This window comes from Varanus komodoensis, unplaced genomic scaffold, assembly GCF_004798865.1.
Source record: "Varanus komodoensis strain SLA01 unplaced genomic scaffold, ASM479886v1 scaffold50, whole genome shotgun sequence".
NCBI lineage: Eukaryota > Metazoa > Chordata > Lepidosauria > Squamata > Varanidae > Varanus > Varanus komodoensis.
Window position 1 is genome coordinate 2,016,012 of NW_025336088.1, and position 18,415 is coordinate 2,034,426.

The window sequence follows — 18,415 nt, forward strand, 5'->3', positions numbered from 1 at the left end:
TTATCCAAGTCACTTTTTGTAAATCGTGCATCAGTAAGAGCGATTTAATTTTGACCAGTAGGTGGCGGACATGGGGTCTTCAGTGGCCTTAGTACGCCGCTAATTCCCCGCGTAAGAAGATGTACGCGCCTGCGTGCTAGAGCCGTTTCTGGCCGCGTTGGGAGGGCCTTTGCAAAACGCGCATATACGGCTTCTTCTCGGGAAGGTTCCGGAGCTTGTGCGCGCTCCTGTTGCTGGCTAGGCGCGCTCTCTTTCTGCCTGCCTCTCTTGTCACTCCCCCTCCTCCCGGCTTCGGCGAGCGAGATTTTCCAGAGAGCTCTCCCTGCAGCCGCATTAACAGACGCAGTGCCAGGTAGGGTTTCCCACAACGGTGTGATCTGTTCATAGAAGAGCAGGTACTCTGAGGGCCTTCAGTCTTTGCAAGCCTGTGGTTGTTGGACGGGAGGGGGTGCGTTAAGTGCACAGGTGCGTGCGGTTACGCAGTGAATGCGCTAGGAATGGCTGGAGGGAGAGCTGTCGTGCAGTATAATAGCTTTGGATCTGGCGGCTTCAGTGCGCAACGTAATTTGGTTTGAATGTAAGAGCAGGGAACGGTTTCGTGCTTTTTTCACATTTGCACAACCTGCGGCATTGTGGCAATTTAAACAGCTTTTTTCCTCCCATAACCACACCCCTCCCTTTTTACAAAAAGAGTCCTATTGCAAAGAAATACGTACTCGCCACCTGCGAGTGGTTTTGGCGATACATGTATTGTCGGTTCATTTGGGTTTCTTTCCATCGGGCAGCACTCAATGGAGATTTTTGCAATGCAAAATGGGGCAGTAGGGGTGTGTCTCTTAGAACCTCAATAGACTTAATTGTATGGGAAGGTAAATCTCTTTATGAATGCTTTTTACTAATTGATTTAAAATGGGCTAAAGCATTGCCTAGAAAAAAAATCTGAATTGCAATTTTCACTCATTTTCTCAATTTTAGGCATTTAAAATGTTGATCATTGATAAGAGATGAGCTTCTTTCTTCATTACTGTGTATAGATAAATTTTAAGATTCCTTCTTTTAGCTTCCTATTTTCCTCTTCTGACAGCACCCCTCCCTGCCAGGTTTCTGGCAGGTTTGGTTTCCTGTCTGGGAGATTCATTTTAATTGTGAGGGTGATGGCGAAGGAGAGGATGTTGGTACTGCAGTAGGTGTGGATGTTGGATAGAGGAAAAGGATGGGCTCTCCCCCACCCGTTCATATCGGTGGTGCCATGTTTTGCAGCCCATGTCATATTTCTAGCATTGCTTAGAGAATTATGATGGGGAAAAATAGACTGGCAGCTTAAGACAGGACAATATATTATGTAATAATCTATATTCACTCTGAAAATTAGGCATAGGAAAAAATATAGGTCATCCACCCTAAGAGATTAGTTGCTTTGTTCTACTATATGGGTCAATATGGGATTTACATTTTGGATTTTAAATTATTGGCTGTGATTGCAGAATGAGACCGGTGAAAATCCACCCCCCCCACCACCATTGGATTTAAATATATACTGGCTCACACCATACTAATAGTAACTATTCTGAGTAGAAATACAGTATACAGACAGATACTCCTGGATGTAGTTGTGGTAGAATTTTTGCACTGCTTTTTAGAGTGTTGCCTTCACACAGAGATGTTCATCATGCTGTTACTGTGGCTTCATTGTTTTTGTCTCTGTGTCTCAGATCGTTTTCTCAAAGAAAAAAAATGGATGTGAGTGTAATAGCAGCAGCTGGTCACGCCCCTGCTAGGCTAGAATACATGGATGCAAAGTGCAGTTCTCATTGGGTAAAGACTGTGGTATGCTCCTGTAGTTTTGGGTGGGGATGGAGAAGAAAAAAGCCTTTTGTCTTCTATCAGAAGTAGCAATAAAATAGGTGCTTTGCTATGATAAATACAGAACCACCTTTTATTATGGATTTTTGCTATAAATGATGTGCTCTCTATTCTTTTACTGGTGATAATGGTTAATCATAATGTGGAAATATAAACTACTACATTGGTAAATTGTACCATGGATTTATTAACAAGGATTACATAATCAAATTTTAGGAAAGGATTACTAGGATCACTTTCCTCTTTCTTTAGCCATTTAAATAATTGATGTATGGGCTTTACAGATTCATGGTTACTGACTTCCATGTTACCTAAATACTATACATTGCTGATTTAATGCTATGTGACATTCAGAAAGCTTAAAGCACTTCACATATATATTGGCAGGAATCTTAAAATTAATCAGAATGGAAGCATTATTAGCACCATGTTGTAATTGGTGACCGTAGACTAGCTTACTTAAAGATTTCTGGTGGGTTTGTTGTAGAAATGAGATCTAATGAGCAATTTCCTAGCCACTATACCAGTTCCCTACTACATTTATTAAGACTTCCTTAACCTGTCCTGTGTCATACTTCATGAACAGAAGCGTATCATATGAATAATAATAGCATACCTTCTGTGATGATACTGTTAACGTTATTGCAATGCTTTCTGTAATAAAGCTAGGGCTCTCATTATTCTCTGACACTGGAGTTACTCAAATTCTGCTTTGACCTTTCTCCTCCATTTGTCTTAGTATTTTTGCATTAAGTCTGAAGAATCTCTTTCATTTAGGATTATTTTAGCTGAAAATGCTTTATCTTATATGTTGGGATCTCTAGAACTGAAGAAAAAGCTGGACCTAACATCATCAGAGGCCCTGCTCTATATCCCACCAGCTAGAGAGGCCTTCTTGGTTGCAGCACCCTGATTGTGGAACTTTCGAAGGAGGTGATGTCTCTTTAGACAAGCAGTAAAGATTGTTCTGTTGGGCTTTCGGTGCTTCTTGATATTTTTATCAAGCTTATTAACCTCAATTTTAATCATTGCCCTTGGATTTATTTATAGATGGACTCCTGGGTTTGTTGTTCTAGGATACGTTTTTAGATGATGTAATTTACAAATGATCAAACAAACATATTATTACCCCTCAGTTTCCCTTGTGATTCATGCAGACCAGTATGTCTGAACATTCCAGTAAAGTTTTCAAGAGGCACAGACATCCTCTCCAGTGCACAGCTAAAACAGTAATCCTGTTGTGCTTATTTTGAAGCAATTACCACTGTTTTTAATGAGACTAGTAAATGTGTTGGTTAGGCTGCAATCCTAAATGTAAGAAAGCCCCATTGGCGTTAGCACAGCATATAGGAAGTATTCTCTTCAAGTGGTTTTTGTAAAGGCATGAATACCCAATGTCAGCACTGTTTTCTACCTTTTCATATAGAAGGTTTTTTTTTCTTTTGGGCCGTATTGAAGCTCTTCAGGTAGGAATTGGTCTCCTTGTATTGGTTGATCTAATAAAGATTAGCAGTGCCATGGAACAGCTTTGGGAGGCCCTGCTAGAGAGTTAATTCCCACAGAAAGATAGTTATTTTCGTAGCTTGTGCTTTGGAAATAAGGTATGTGTACTCCTCCCACTCCAATAAATTACCACCTAATCATTTTAAATTGGCTTTGTCATTATGGCACACACACACCTATATTAATATAGTCTTGTAGCTTTCTCTTATTCATTTATGTATTATATTTATATCCTACCTTTTTCCTTGCAAGGAACTCAAGGTGGCTTACACAATCTCCCCTCCGCTCAGTCTTACTCTCACAACAGCCCTGTGAGGTAGGTTGGGTTAAGAGTCATTCTTACTCAATGAATCTTGTTGAATATGCGATGATCTGGAGAGCTGCTCTTGAGTAATCTTTTTAAAGCCCATGCAAGGAGATGAAAAAGGGTACTGAAAGAAAAGAACTTCCAGTATTGAGTATCCTATAAATTATAAATGGATTCCTTGGATGTCAAACTCAGTAGTTTCTTGAAAAAAGTAATCTGAACAATGGATACCAGAACAAAGAAATCTCAACTACTTTCTTTCAAAACTGAAAAGTCTTTTTTGACATTTTAAATACACTTTATTCATCATTCCCCTTCACTAACAATAATACTAGTTTTAATAAGGAATATGTTGTCTGGGTTTTTTTTTTAACTACCTTAGTTGGTTCCAACAAGAGGATAATAAAATGCCATGAATAAAATCTCTAGAATTGTTATAGGAAATGCTCAGTCAATGGTTCTTCAATCCTGTTCTGGATATTGGCACTTAGTATTTTTCCTGATCTGTTTTTAAAACTTAACATATTACAAGGATACTTGCTACCATTCTATGGCCCCTGGGAAGTGCCTCAGAGGCCAGGGAGAGATCACTTTTTTCCACAGCCATTCCCTCTCTAACATTAGAACAGAGAAAGGAGGGAGGACGTGGGATATCTGGGCAGAGCAGAGGAATTGTTCTAAAAGCATGCAGTAGCACTGATCATTAACAGAGCAGTCCTATTACTGTGTCAGAGCACCCTGACATTCCCTAAGCCCTGACGGTGTCTAGCCAACACTGCAGAAGAGTTGTTTGGCTTGTTTGTTTGCTATTGCTTTGCATTGCAAGCAGTGGGGTTGGAGGATATTTTAGATCAATCCCAGGATTGGTCTAAATCTTTCCCCATTATGGGGGAAGCCCTTCACCATGTCCCCAGCACAGTGGGTCTAAATTATTTCCCTTGCCATTGTCTAGTCAATAAAGGGTTTGTTTGTTTATTTGAGGGTTGTCCACCTTTCAGTTAAAAAATCCAGCTTATAAATCTTGAAAATATGACAAAACAAAATTAAAATATACAAATGTATGCAAAAATGCAGCATAAAATCAATTAACCCAGCTAAGACAAAACTGGTCAAAAAATATGCTGAAGTGATTGATCTCCGAGCCCACTTCAAGGTGCTTGTATTAACATATAAAGCCCTAAATGGCTTAGGACCTTATTATCCGAAGGAACATCTCTACCCATATGTACCTACCAGTACCTTAAGATTATCTTTGGAGGTCCTTCTCTGGGAACTGCCTTTAAAGGATGTGAAGAGGGCGGCTCTTCAGGGAAGGACCTTTTCAGTAATACAGCCTTGTTTTTCAGAGAAGTATGCATCGCATAGATGCTATACATGTTCCGTCACCAGGCAAAAACATTTTCTTTGCTCAGCATTTTCGTGTTTAAGCAATATGTTATATCTACATCCAGGTCTTTGTTTTATTTCCTGGTTTTTGTTTTTATTTGTTGAGATTTTGTATTAATTTGTTTAATTTTGTTGTAAATTTAGTTATTAATTGGAACGTTTTACTGATAATTTGTTTTAATATATTGTTTTATGTCTAGATTTTATTGAGTATAAACAGTTCAGAGAGCCTGGCTGAATGAACAGTATGCACACATTTTTAAGAAATAATATTGAAGTAGGTGCAAGGTAAGCTTCCCTTGAGGTATAGTTTTACAAATGAGTCATCACCACTGAAAATGCCTTTAGCTTGATGTGGCTATATATTGAATGGTATATTGAATATATCTGAGTCTTAGAAGGACAGGAAAATATGGAGTCAGGTGATATTTCAGGTGTTAGGTCAAAACATAAAGGGGTTTGAAGGTCAAAGCTAGCACATCAGATGGAGCCTTGGACTTGGATGCTTGTGCTGTTGCTGAAGCGCTCGTATAATAAGATAATGCCTAGTCCCAGTTAGTAGTCCATGTTCCAAGCTGTCTTAAGAAACACCTCCACATATAAGGGATTACAATTGTTTGTTCTGGAGGTTACTAGAACATGGAGAGCTGAGAGGAAGCTATAGCAGCCTGAGGAAGGATTTACTTGGCAAACCAATCTAAGCTGGTAGAAGATGCTTTCTGCAACTGAAAAAATACCTGCCCTTTCAGTGACTCCAGAATTTTCCTTCTGTCAATTGTGAACCTTTTATCAGAGGGAATCCAGCTCCTCCACAGTGTAATCAATGCCACTCATTGGAGAAGCTGAACTGCCACCAACAGAAGCTTGGTCTTCTCTAATTTCCCTTCAACTTATTGGTCCTCAGCCAATCCATTGCTGTGCCTGAACACTGGTTAAGAAAACAAGATAAAGCTGGGTTTCATCCACTCATTGATATTACCTTATCTCAAATCTTCTGTAGATTTACTTTACTGGTTGTATATGAGAGGAAGAAGGATTTCTTTACTCAATTTCTGGAAATGCTCCAGGTGGCGAAACTGTAGTGGAATGTCAAGAAAAAGTTGCCTTTTCTTGCTGCTGTTGCATCTCTAAACCCATCCTTTCCCTTCACCCTAGTTTTTTTTTCTTCTGGAAGCCATTTCTGGGGCTGAGGCTCAAAATAACTTAAACTTCCTATATACTTTTTGTCAGCCTTTACTTTTATTTCCTCCCTTCTGATGAATTTATGCTTGTGCACACAGCTGGGACCAGAGGCAACTGAATAAGTGCTAAGGAGTAGCGGCTGCCTGTTACATTAAGGGCAGCACATGGCAAGAGCTGTTTTCTGCTACCCTGTTTATCTCTTATGTGTATGAGCATATGCAGTGAGGAGAGTAGAAGCTGGGCAGGGAATGGCTGCAGGCAACAGTGGGAAGCTTACAAGTTACCTGTGCCAACCCATGATCAAGGCTGTTTGTGAAGTGAAAGTCATGCCTGTTTTGAGGGTTGCAGCCGTAGCATTAGGTCGTGGGACTTCTGTGGATGTATTGGCCCTGGTAGACACCATACCATACTAGTTCTTGATGCTGGGTTTATCAGAACCTTATAAACCCAGTGACTTTATTCTGCTCAGCCCTAGGGACACCCATTATTTCATTATGCTCAAAATCCCTCCAAAGCAGAATAATAGTGACACATAGGTGTTTCTTGACTGTTCCAGAGTTGGATTTATGTGTTGGAGAGACTGTCAGAGATATGTGTGGCTGACCTTGTAAGTATTGCTATTCAAAATAGATCTTGGGACCAGCCCCTGGGCTGAATATAACCTTTTGTTGAAGTTCTTAGTTTTCTCTTACAATTCAAGCAAAGAAGACATGTGGCTACATGGGAGGGATATAGGTTGAGGAGCTGGTTATGTCTATAGGTTAGGGGTAGGGAACCTAAGGCCCAGATGTCATATTTGACTCTCCAGGTTACCTTTCTTGAATTCCCCAAGTCCTGTCTCCTTTTCCTCAGCCAGCAATTATTTTATAATTCTTTGATATCCATGTAGATTCTCCTGCTTTGCAAGGTTGAAATGCCTCTTCTAAAGTTATTTGCTAGCAGTAAGAGCTTTACACTAAAATATGCCAGTATTTAGTGTTTTATCCTCTTTCCCTTTTGTATTTGGCTTGCTCCCTTTTGTCTACAGTCCCTAGCTCTTTTACCCAATTGGATTCAGCACTTGAAGAAATTAGGCAACTCCATTATGGGCATTAGGTTTCTTAGCTGGATTGTGATGAATTGTCTGGAAGAACTTGTAAAGCTTGCACAGTTTAGTGGAGATTTTAGTTGGCCTTAATTAAGGCACTGCCCAGCTGTGAATTTTGAGTTGTTTTCTCATGGATCAGTGTGATTATCTTTTTTAGAAATTATTACTATTATTTGCTATGATTCATGGTCAAGGAAATTAAAATCCTTTTAAAAAACTGTACTCGGATTTTGGTTCTTTTTGACACCCGAGCACATAGAAGAGAATGCCTAAGGTAACAGCATTTAAACCATTCTTTAGCATTTTGGACATCATGTCTTTCCTGCTGCTTTTAATAGAGGCTCCATTAAGGGAATGGAAGGAGGAGGGGCCTCTGTTTCAAAGGCTATTCTGGTAAGTGCAGGCCTGTTTGTGTATTTCTTTTCTTATGAAAGCCTGCATTCATTGAGGACAAGCTTCCAAGAAGCAAACTGTCCATTGACTTTTCACAGAAAGATGAAAGTATTACTGACAGAGTATATTATCAGTACATTTAAATTTGGAACTTTTAAGTGATGCCGCTCTAAAGCACTGATTTAAAATTAGAGCAGTTGGTTTACTTTTCTTCATGTGGGCAACAGTTGGAAGTTTTTTGCATTAATTACTGGCTTAGTGTTTGGCATTCTAAGGAGTTTAGAATGCATTTTAGGTTTCACGATTACATTTAGAAAGTCAGGTGATTCAAAAAAAAACCTGAGTAGAATTCAGTAATTTTGAGTAAATAGATTTTATATATTTTAACCTGGGCTTCAGTATCCAGGTTGGAATTTCGTTCAGATTATGCAGAGCTTTGATTGTAGATTAGGAGTCACGTGATTGCTATACAAGTAATAATGTAGAACTCTAAAATCCATATTACTATAATACAAGCAGTCCCTGGTTTACAAATGCATTTTGTTCCTGAGAAGATGGAAATTCATCTTTAAGTTATATTTGTATGTCAGTTGAATCTTGCATAGTAGGTCTTCCACATTTGTGAAGGTTAGGGGTGCAGGATTCCCATGGAAGTGGAAGAACTGCAACTATCTAGCTCCCTCCCCCACCCAAACTCAGAAGTGACTTCTTTTTGGAGCAAGGAGATGCCAGATTTTCCTCTCTAGATGGGTGGGGCAGGAAGACATGCTTTAGTGGTGCTCTCTTCTTTTGTTTCCTCTCTCTCTATGGTAATGAGTACTTTCCACAGTTTTTTTTTTTTTTTTTTGTTAAAACAGACTGCATGGCAGTTCGTTTGTAAGCATGGGTTGTTCTTAACTAGGACGTTAATAACTTAGGAACTGCCTGTATTTTTATTAGGCCAGCTAGCCCAAAATCACCCAATTTCAGAATTTTTCATCAAGCAAGATGTTACAAAAAAACAGGTTTAGTGGTGGTGGAAAATCCCTTATCTAATTGTGAATTCATAGTGTCTGTATGTTCAGCATTCCAAGATGATGTAAAGATTTGGCTTTAATTGACTTTTTTTTAACCTACCACACCATCTAAATTTTTATTCAGCTTGGTTATGCAGGCTGCCTAGTTTCTATCTATTCTACCTATCTGTTTGTAAAAGGGTCTGTGTTCTTTGCTAAAGATGGAAACACTAGGGAGGATCACACAATTTCCTTTGTTTGCTCCCAGGAGCTCTAGGAGCAGTTCTGGGTCTAACCTATAACCATCACATGACATGCAGAACCTAAACTCTGTCAGCAAAACTCTCCTCCTTCACTTTACCTTGGGTCTTTTGATGTGCTGACAATGTGACCTCACCATCTAGTCTGGGATTTTCCTTCCTCCCACCTTTGCCAACCTGTTTTTTATAATATCTTGCCTGATGAAATCTGGAGAATTCAGTTCTCCCATGGAAACCTGCTCATCCACTGAGATCATCAGAGGCTCTGCTTTGTATCCTATTAAAAGACAGCTATATTAATAGAAACTTTGGAAGGACAGATGCTTACCTCTTATAACGCAATGCAGCCCTAACCTTATACTGCTTTCAGTATATGCCACTCATTACATATATACCCATTGCTATTGATTTGTACAAATCCATATATGTACACATAAAAACCTGACTTTTTAAAATATTACTATTTTATATAAGAAGAGAAGATTGTCTTCTGGGTGAGAATCCTTCCTGAGTGGTACCCAAGGACTAGCCTTTAGAATGAATTTGTTTTATGTGAGATTACTCTTTTTCTAATTTAGGGAACATTGATGGCAGCTATGTGTCTAAGGCAGAAGTATATTTGTTATTATGGAGACATTTTGGAATTTCCATGGCAATGTGTAGATGGAACTTTGGGATTTCAAAGATTCTCTGCAGGACCCATGAAGTATACCTTGTGTTAGGTGTTTGGACCTGGAGGAAAGTGGCTGGGCTCAAGAAACAGTAGTGGCTAGATCATCCAGTGTGTTCTTGGATTACAGTTTTCCTCATGAGGCTGATGGGAATTGAAGACCAAAATATGTGAAGAGCAGATGCTGTAGTATGCTAACCTGGATGGTACTAAAAATAGTGAACTATGGCAATTGTCAAGTCAAATAAGAAAACGATTGGAATGTGAATGTATTGGAATCTGAGTCTAGTGAAAAAATACAGTGGTGAATTACCTAAAGGAGAAAGGTGTAGGACACTAAAATCAATGTGAATGCTCTTTATTGCCCCATCTTGATGTAGTTGGCTGAAAAGTGCTACATGACAGCAAAATATTTCATTGCCTTAAAACTCACTTTATAGCAGGGCTCTTCAAATTTTTGGATCACTGGGCACATTTGGAATGTTGAGGGAAGTGCGAAGGGTGCTGTCAAACTGGCTGCTATGTTAGTGAGAGGTGAATAGGAAAGGCAAGTAGTCCTGGCAGATTTTACTCTGCTAGCCAAGTGGCTATACAAGAAACTTGGCCAAGGTATGAATGCAAGGTAAAGAAGGGGTCTAGACTTCAGAACTCAGTGCTACTGCTTTGAACCTATTGCTCTTTCTCATATTCAAGATAATCTCCTAAACACATGCCTTTTCTCACCATCAGCAACCCTGCCAAACCCAAAACACATTCCAGTGGGCAGCTGGCTGTATGTTAACCTGAAGCACTCACTATATAAGTTTGGTTACCCTGCAGACTTCACTAACCCATCCTATTGCTGTCCAGAGCCCTCATCCTAGTAATCTCAATCTCCTAGTTTCCTCCTCCTGCACATTGGATTGTCCCCTATCTTGGTCTCCCTAATTTCTTTTTTCACTTCATTGAGTTACTCCCAGGCCTTACCCCATCCTGTCATTCCCAGTTGTCCTGCTGCCATCTTCAAACCTTTTCCCATATCAAGCTGCAGCAATGGGTTCCATCTCATGACCAGTAGCACCTCAAAGCAAAATGTTGCCCTCAGGCCATCTTTACTTCATAAGAGTGTCTCTTAGACATTCTGAGGAGTAAAGATTGCAGGTGGGTGGAGCCCATGACTTAACTCTCAAGTGCATTTTTCTACTTGAAAATAAATGATCATAATCATAAAATCATATTGACTGGGCACTTCTCAAATGTATGAGGAAATGTCTGCAGACACTATGTTGTCTGTATCTGTTTCATAAGGTCAGCAGGATGCAAGGCTTAACATGCAGTTTTTACCTGTTTCAAGCCCACCAAAAGGAAATGCTTTAAAGTTCTACATATTGGAATGAAGAGAATTTTTTGGTCGATCTTAAACATTAAAAAAATGACAGAATATATCACTGGTGGAAAAGATTATAAAGCATCTTATCTGAACTGTTGGGTAGCAGTTGATTAATTGATTAATTACTTGATTAATTTTTTAAACTATACTGTAAAGTCCAGTTCTTCAATACTGATCTGTGGCTAACACAGTGGTAAGTACTGTATAATCTTTCAGGTTGCATGTATGCCAGCAAAACACTTGCGTGTGCTTTGCTGCTTGGATGATAAAGGGAAATAATAAGGTTTTAATCATCAGAGTTGCAAAGGTAAATTTAACAGGGAAAAACACTAAAAAAAATTGAAAAAAGTAATTAAGAAAATTTGTACCTATTTCTTTCTGCAGCTCTTTGCATAATCAGTTTAAAAGACATTGCCAACATTCAGAATGAAAGAATCTTGGTCATATTTCTTTCTTTCCTTTAGAGCACAAATCTACTGTCTAATTATACTTTCCTCCTCCTAAAGGGGGCCTTGGATTCTTTATGAGATTATTTTTGTCCTCTGTTTATATCCATGAAAGAAATGATTGATTCCAGCTACCGTGTTACTCACATTGTCCATAAGATCACATGACTCATTCAATCATGAATGAATCTTCAGAAACATGAGATGTAGGAGAAATATTATTCTAGGCTGGCCCTGAAGTAGATTGTGCTTTCATATATAAAGTATGTGTATCTATATATGGTTTTTTATTCTAAATATAAATCTTATTTCATAGCATGTTTTGAGAAAGATCTTCAGTGCAATTAAACACACAGAAGTCCTCCAGCTACTCCAAAGAGAATCACCATTGCTTTTTCCTGATCCACTAAAGCATGGGTCCTCAAACGATGGCCTGCGGAACGGATCCGGCCTGCCATGGCCATCCATCTGGCCCACGCCACCACTTGCTGTGCGGGTGGGGAGGCGGTGGCTTTCTCACTTGGAGATGGTCTCTGAGAGAGCAAGCCGCCGCTGCTTGCCTCCTGTATGTGTGTACTCGCCACTGTCTGCCTCCTGTACGTGCGCACCTTGCAGCGTGGGCAGGGAGGTGGTGGCTTGCTCGCTTGGAGATGATTTTGCACTTGCTGGGAGATCTCTGAGCAAGCGAGCCACCGCCACGCCCGCCCGACGGCACTTCACCTTCCCGCACCCGCAGGCACCCCCACCTTACTGGCCTGCGACAGTCACCGCAGCCTTTCAACTGGCCCCCTATTGAAAAAGTTTGAGGACCGCTGCACTAAGGTAATCTGCCTGCTTTGAGAGCAGCATTTTGCAAAAACTGCAGTGGAAAACAAAATCAATCTGCTTAAGCAGATTCTATTCCCACCTCATAAAGCAGGAATGAGTCCCCAAAGTTTGGGGGAGCAGATGTCCTCCTCAGCCATCTTTGGGCCACATGATGTCAAAGAGGTGAGCATGCCGCCTGACATCAGTTGATTAATGACTGAGACTTTGGGTAGATGATTCTCCTGGCATGTTAATGAGAACTCAGCTCTGTTGCTCCTGGAGCTTCTTCTACTGGGGAAGGCTTGACTGCAGCAATGTTGTACCAACTAATGTTCTGGGTGGATCTTCCTCACAGCATGTTGACTTGGAAGAGGGTGGTAGTTACCTGCTCTGTACGTTCTCCCACTTGGGAGAGAAAGTGCAGTAGGTGAAATTTGCCAGGTATCTCTTGTTAGTTCTCCTTCCCCTCATGTTACCCATGATGGGTTGCCATGTTATGAAAGCTCAGTATGTCATGTGCACCCTCCAGCAAATTCCATGAACAACACCCAATTCATGAATGAGAAAAGCTGGGCAGTCAATTACTAGAAAATTTATTTCTTTACAAGTCATTGGTAACGTCTTATCTTGCATTTTCAACCCCTACTCAACCTTCCCTTATATCCAGTACGTAGTACATATCTATTACAGATAGTTCCATAGGAAGTAAAGGAAACGGAATGCTCTGATCTCTGATTTCTAGCTGTCAGAAAAGGGAGATTCTAAGAATGTTAAAAAAAGATTGAGACATTAGACAAAGGAGAATTCTTATTTTTATGATGCCTTTTTTCTAAGGGGCTCGGATCAGCATACATTATATCCATCCTCATTTTATTCTCACAAATCTGTGAAGTATTTTAAGAGATTGGGGACTGGCCCAAGGAGCTTCATGGCTGAGCAGATACTTGAATCCAGACTTTTGCTCTCCTAGTCTACCACTAACAGTAAGAAATTGCAGAATGTAGACAGAACAGAAGCAGGATTGATTTTGAGCTAAAGTAACACTAATTCAAAGAGCAGTGTAGACTCTCCTCCAGTGTGACAAAGAACAGGTTTCGGGGTTTTATTTCCATTTTCTAGAGCTTTAATATTAGCTTTATAAGTTTTAATATTAGCTAGACATCATGTGCAGTAGCTGTGGATGGTCTTTGATTCCCCCCCCCCCGCCCCACTAATGACTTCAACAGGCTGTTCTTACATGCTTGCTTTGCTCATCTTAGTTTTCCTTAGTTTTGCACTGCCTCAGTAAATGGGCATAAGATTGCAGCTCTAATGACAAGTAATGTTTTAAAGTATCTTGGATGTTATCATTCTAGAAGATAACAAAGATGCTGTCTTTTTCTGTAAAGTGTCACCCATCTAGCTTTTCCAACTCTAATATTTATTAATTTGCACCTTTTCTAGCTTTTCTAGATGCTTAGAATGCAGTCCTATGCATGTTTAGGCATAGCTTGCTGGCTGTGGCATTTTGGGAGCTGTCAGGGGGGGTTTTTTTTGGTCAGAACATGTGTAGCAGAATACTTTTAAACACTTTTTTTGCAGATGGAGTTCTCCCCCCACATTTGTATGTTATTACCATCTGAAGCATGTTTTAAATTGGTAACCTATGTGTCACAACTCAGCTCTAGCCAAATTGTGGGGAGACCAACCAAGGTAACCTTCTCATGCCAGTACATCAGAGTGAACTAATTTAAATCTCTTGATCCATATAAAAATATCCATCTTGCTGTTATTTCTATCCTGTCCTTTAGGCAAGGCCTCAAAAGGCAGCTTATAATAAGAATATTAAAAGTAGAACAGCAATGGAATAAGTAACATGTACTTGAAAGCATCAGGTAAAATTATATACATTGTAGGCCAGCAATTAAATTAGTAAATGAGTAATCTTGAGTGTCTGCTTAAAGGCTGTAGTAAGGAGGACTAAGCAGAGTTCAGATGAGAGACCACCACTGAAAAGATACCCTGGTACCCACCAACTTGATTTGTCTTAGTGGAGGATCTGAGAGCAGAACCTTTGAAGCTAATCCCAGGGTCTGGACAGATTCATATGTTAGGCAGGCTTACAAATAGCAATCCTAAACCAATCAGGGATTTAAGAATTAGTTCTGTTCTTTAAATTGCCCTGACAAATAAATTGGTAATCAAAGCAACTGACGCAGAATTGGTGCAGTGTGTTTGGGACATCTAGCTCGGCCTTTGTCCATCCTTAGCCCATCACATGAGGTGGCTCAGTCAGAAATAGGACTGCAAGCTGTAACCTAATCCTGTAGTCATTCATAACTGGCACCACATATGCTCAGACCCCAGAGCATTTTTCAGGCTCAGAAGGGAATGGGAATATTAAGCACTTGAATTGGCAGGCAGAATAAAGCCTCTGGAGTGGCCACATCAGCTATAAAACTAGAATCTGTATTTGCCTGGTCAACAAACCAAAGAGAAACTACTTCCTGCTAATGTTTTGAGATTAGTTATAGTTCTGGCTCTAGCAATTGACAGGCGCATTGAGTTGAACACCCATTCAAGGTTGGATTTTTTGTATTAAGGCCTGGCCCTGAGTGCAGTATACAGTAGCTTGGAGTATTTGCAGACTATGACCTTATATTCTTAGATTTTCAAGGCATGGAGGACAGTGGTACATTACATGGGGAAATGGTATGGCATTGTGCACTATATGAGAAACAGTGTGGTGGAGGGGTTAAGGGCGTGGGACTGAAACTCAAGCAATCTGGGTTCTAGTTTTCTCACTCAACCATGGAGCCAACCAGTTGAATTTGAGCCTGTCACACACACTCAGCCCAATCTGCCTCATAGGGTCGGGTGCTTGTTGTGGGAGGAGGAGAATGATGTAAGCTACTTTGAGTTTGTAAGAAAAAAGCAGTATATAAATCTAATAAACATACTCAAACAGACTCTGAGCAGAAGTGAAGGTGAACTGTTATGGACTTTCTTGATTAGGAACCCATCCCTTCTCCTTCTGATATGATCAGTACACATATGTAGATTTTTGTTAACCACCCAGAGAGTCTTGACTATTGGATGGTATAAAAATGAAATAAAGATTTGCATGACTGAAGAATAGGAAGACATGTGCCTCTGAGAGCAGAATTCGTCATAAACAATATATTGCTGGAAGCTACTTCTGTGTTAGTATGCTGTGACCTTCACTTATGTGCACGTGTGTTCCCATTAGGAGGACTAGCATGCATGCTGGTTTGTATAGTTGTGGCTACATACCACTTTTTATGAGAGTTGTCTCCCACTAAAAATGCATTCCCAATGTAAGTATATTCATTCAAATGATTGCAAGAATCCATCTGCCTATATTCATAACTGATTTATACCCAGATACTTAATTCTGCATAATCCATGGTACAAATCAAGTCTTCAGCTGTACTTGGATTAAATGAATGCACAAACGTTTGTGTGAATTAATGAATTAAGTTCACTATATGAAACCATGTAAACTGTAGCCCCTTGCAGAATGTTTGGATCATGACCTTTTTTGGCCTAATGCCATAGGAGATTCTGAAGAATAGATATTGTGAGGCAAGTCTGAGTGAGACTGGGAGAAGATAGAGTGAATAAAAGCAATAACTAGCAATTACAGTGGAGGATAGAACTAGATAGAATCCAGCAGCAGCTTTGAGGCTGGAGAATTACAAGCTGAGGGCTCAAGCAGCATTCCAGCCCAGTGCTGTGCCATGGCAGACAAGTCTGTGATGAGGGACACTAAGCACTTGTGTGAAATAACTGCTTTATAGGACTCCATACAGCTCCTGTTTTTGTTTGCTTTATTTAGAGGTTTACCTTAAATTGTATAGTTGATGTGAATTGTTCCTACTGCTTTGTTCCATCTTTCACACCTTTTGCTTGGTAGAAATGGTTTACAATTCAAAGTCACGGGATTCTGAGAACTGACATACTTTATGTTTGTAGGAGAAAATCTGCATGGTGTATGTCATGTTTCATCCACCTGCATGAGTCATCTAGGCAACTTGGAACTTGCCCTAAACTGAGTTAGCCACAGCCAAGCATATTAAATGTGAAGCTCTCAGGGTGGGGAAAAGTTAGATCTACATATGTTTTGGTATTTTAATTCCCAGAAGCCCCTGCCAATATGGCCAGTAGTCAGGAAAACTGTGAGTTGATGTCTAAATATCAGAGTTCTATGTTCTGTTCACCCTTGCACTAGGGAGTCTTTGAGGCTTTGTATCACTCATCCCACTGCAACATTTGTGTATATCACATATTAGTAGACCCATTGAAATTAATGGCACTTAAATTATGACTTACATAAGTTCCTTATTTCAATGTGTTTTACTATTGTTTTAGTAATATTATTGTATGATCGGATTAATAGCACACTACACAGCTATGAGGAAATTATGCAAGAAGCAGAGTTCAGCTTAAGCACAGCTGTGTAAGCTGGAGCATCTTCCCTATTTTATCTTAATTCATCTCCATGCATGATCAGTTGGAAGAGGCAGGGTTGTTCCTTCATTGGTTTTTATTAGATATGTTTGAAACCTAAAACCTTTAATCAGATAAGAAAATCTGAAGTTTCCTAATTTAATTGTAGCACAAATCAAATTCAATGCTAGGAAAAAGACTCCAAGGGATGTGGTTTGGTTTATATGAATCTCAATGAAGAAATTGCTAGAGACCTTTGGTTATTGGGCTGTATAGAAGTTACATTTTTAAAAAATCACAAAATATTTGTGTGTGTGTGTATTGTCCTAGCTTCCTACAAGGTACACATGAGTCACTGCAACATGCATTGGATTTCTTCTTTAGAAGTGAATTGCAGATCCAGCAGGAATTTAATCCAGAGAAGACTGGAGAATTGAGGGCTCTGTGACCTGTGTGTAGAAATATGGCTTGCCCTGGACAAGATTAAACTCCCTTTGAAAAATTAGGTGCTCAGCAATATGGCTATATCCAGCATTATTCATGAAGTATCAAGTGGTGACGGCTTGGGGTGTTTTCAGGTAGCCCTGTCTGGTTATCAGTTGTATCTTTAGTTAGAGAAATTTAGCCTGGTCATAGTCATTCATGCCTTTTATGTTCAGATCAATTATTGTGATGTGTCTACATGGGTGCTTCAGTTGACTGTGAACCAGCTACCAGAACATTATCTGATGTGAGGTATTCTAATTAAACTATACTAGTTACTGTGCAGCTGTATTAGATACCAGTTTTCTTCCAGTGTAGATTAAATTCAAAGTGCTAGCTGTAATCTTTGAAAGTTTTAAATAATTGGGATGTGGGATATTTTAAGAAATGTTAGGAGCATGCTTAGATCAGTAATTGAGATCCTGTGAATTGCTCCCTTACTGCTCTGAAGTTCAGTTGGTGGGGATACCAGGCAGTGCTTTTTCAACTGTTATTTGCACTATGGTATGTGCTTGGTGGGGGAGATTCATAGGACTGCCATGTTGCTTGTCATTCAATCAGCAAATTAAATCATAGTTTAAAATGTTATTAGTCTGAATTAATTTTATTTGCTGCTTCCGAATTTAAATTATAAAACCATTCTTGCTGTCTATTGTTTGTTTCATTATGGAATTCTTGTTCATTCAATAAATTAATTGATTCAATCCTGTAGGCAGAAACATTATTTTCTTCTACTTAAGCATTGTAGCCCACACCTTCTTTTGAAAGGTGGCCATGGCTGAAACTGGCACAGAAATGAAGAGTACTTGTGCCAACAACAGCTGTGGGTTTGTATCCATTTTGCATATGCTCAAACATGCTATTTTCATAAAATGTATTTCAGGTATGTTTCAAGTTTGGCATTTCTTTCATTGTACTTTCATAAATCAGGTGGACTTTATGCATTTGGGCACATGTTACGCTCTTTTCCAGTTGTTCAGTGAGTGTTCTGGCCTTAAAAACTAGAAAAAAAAAAGGCTAAAAATCAATTAACTAACTAGAGATAAAATTAAAATCTACTGATGTCACCTGCGTATCCAGATTACTAAATTACTGGAAACTAGATTGGAGAAAAACTAAATGATCTGTTTCATTCATGTATGCCTAGAGTTAATTTGTCATATTGTGCTCCAAGCATTTACTTTGGTACAGTTGTTACTAGATGATAGTTATTAA

At 39.5% G+C, this 18,415-nt stretch overlaps 1 protein-coding gene across 16 annotated transcripts in view; it reads left to right on the plus strand.

Annotated features, from left to right (window-relative positions):
• The first annotated feature begins 205 nt into the window (after positions 1-205).
• Positions 206-18,415, plus strand: part of MAPT (microtubule associated protein tau) — a 107,131-nt gene continuing 88,921 nt past the window's right edge. For all 16 annotated transcript variants that reach the window (XR_006416379.1, XM_044446971.1, XM_044446976.1 and 13 more), the window contains exon 1: positions 206-352. The gene's annotated coding sequence lies outside the window, so the exon portion shown is untranslated. The remainder of the gene's footprint in view (positions 353-18,415) is intronic.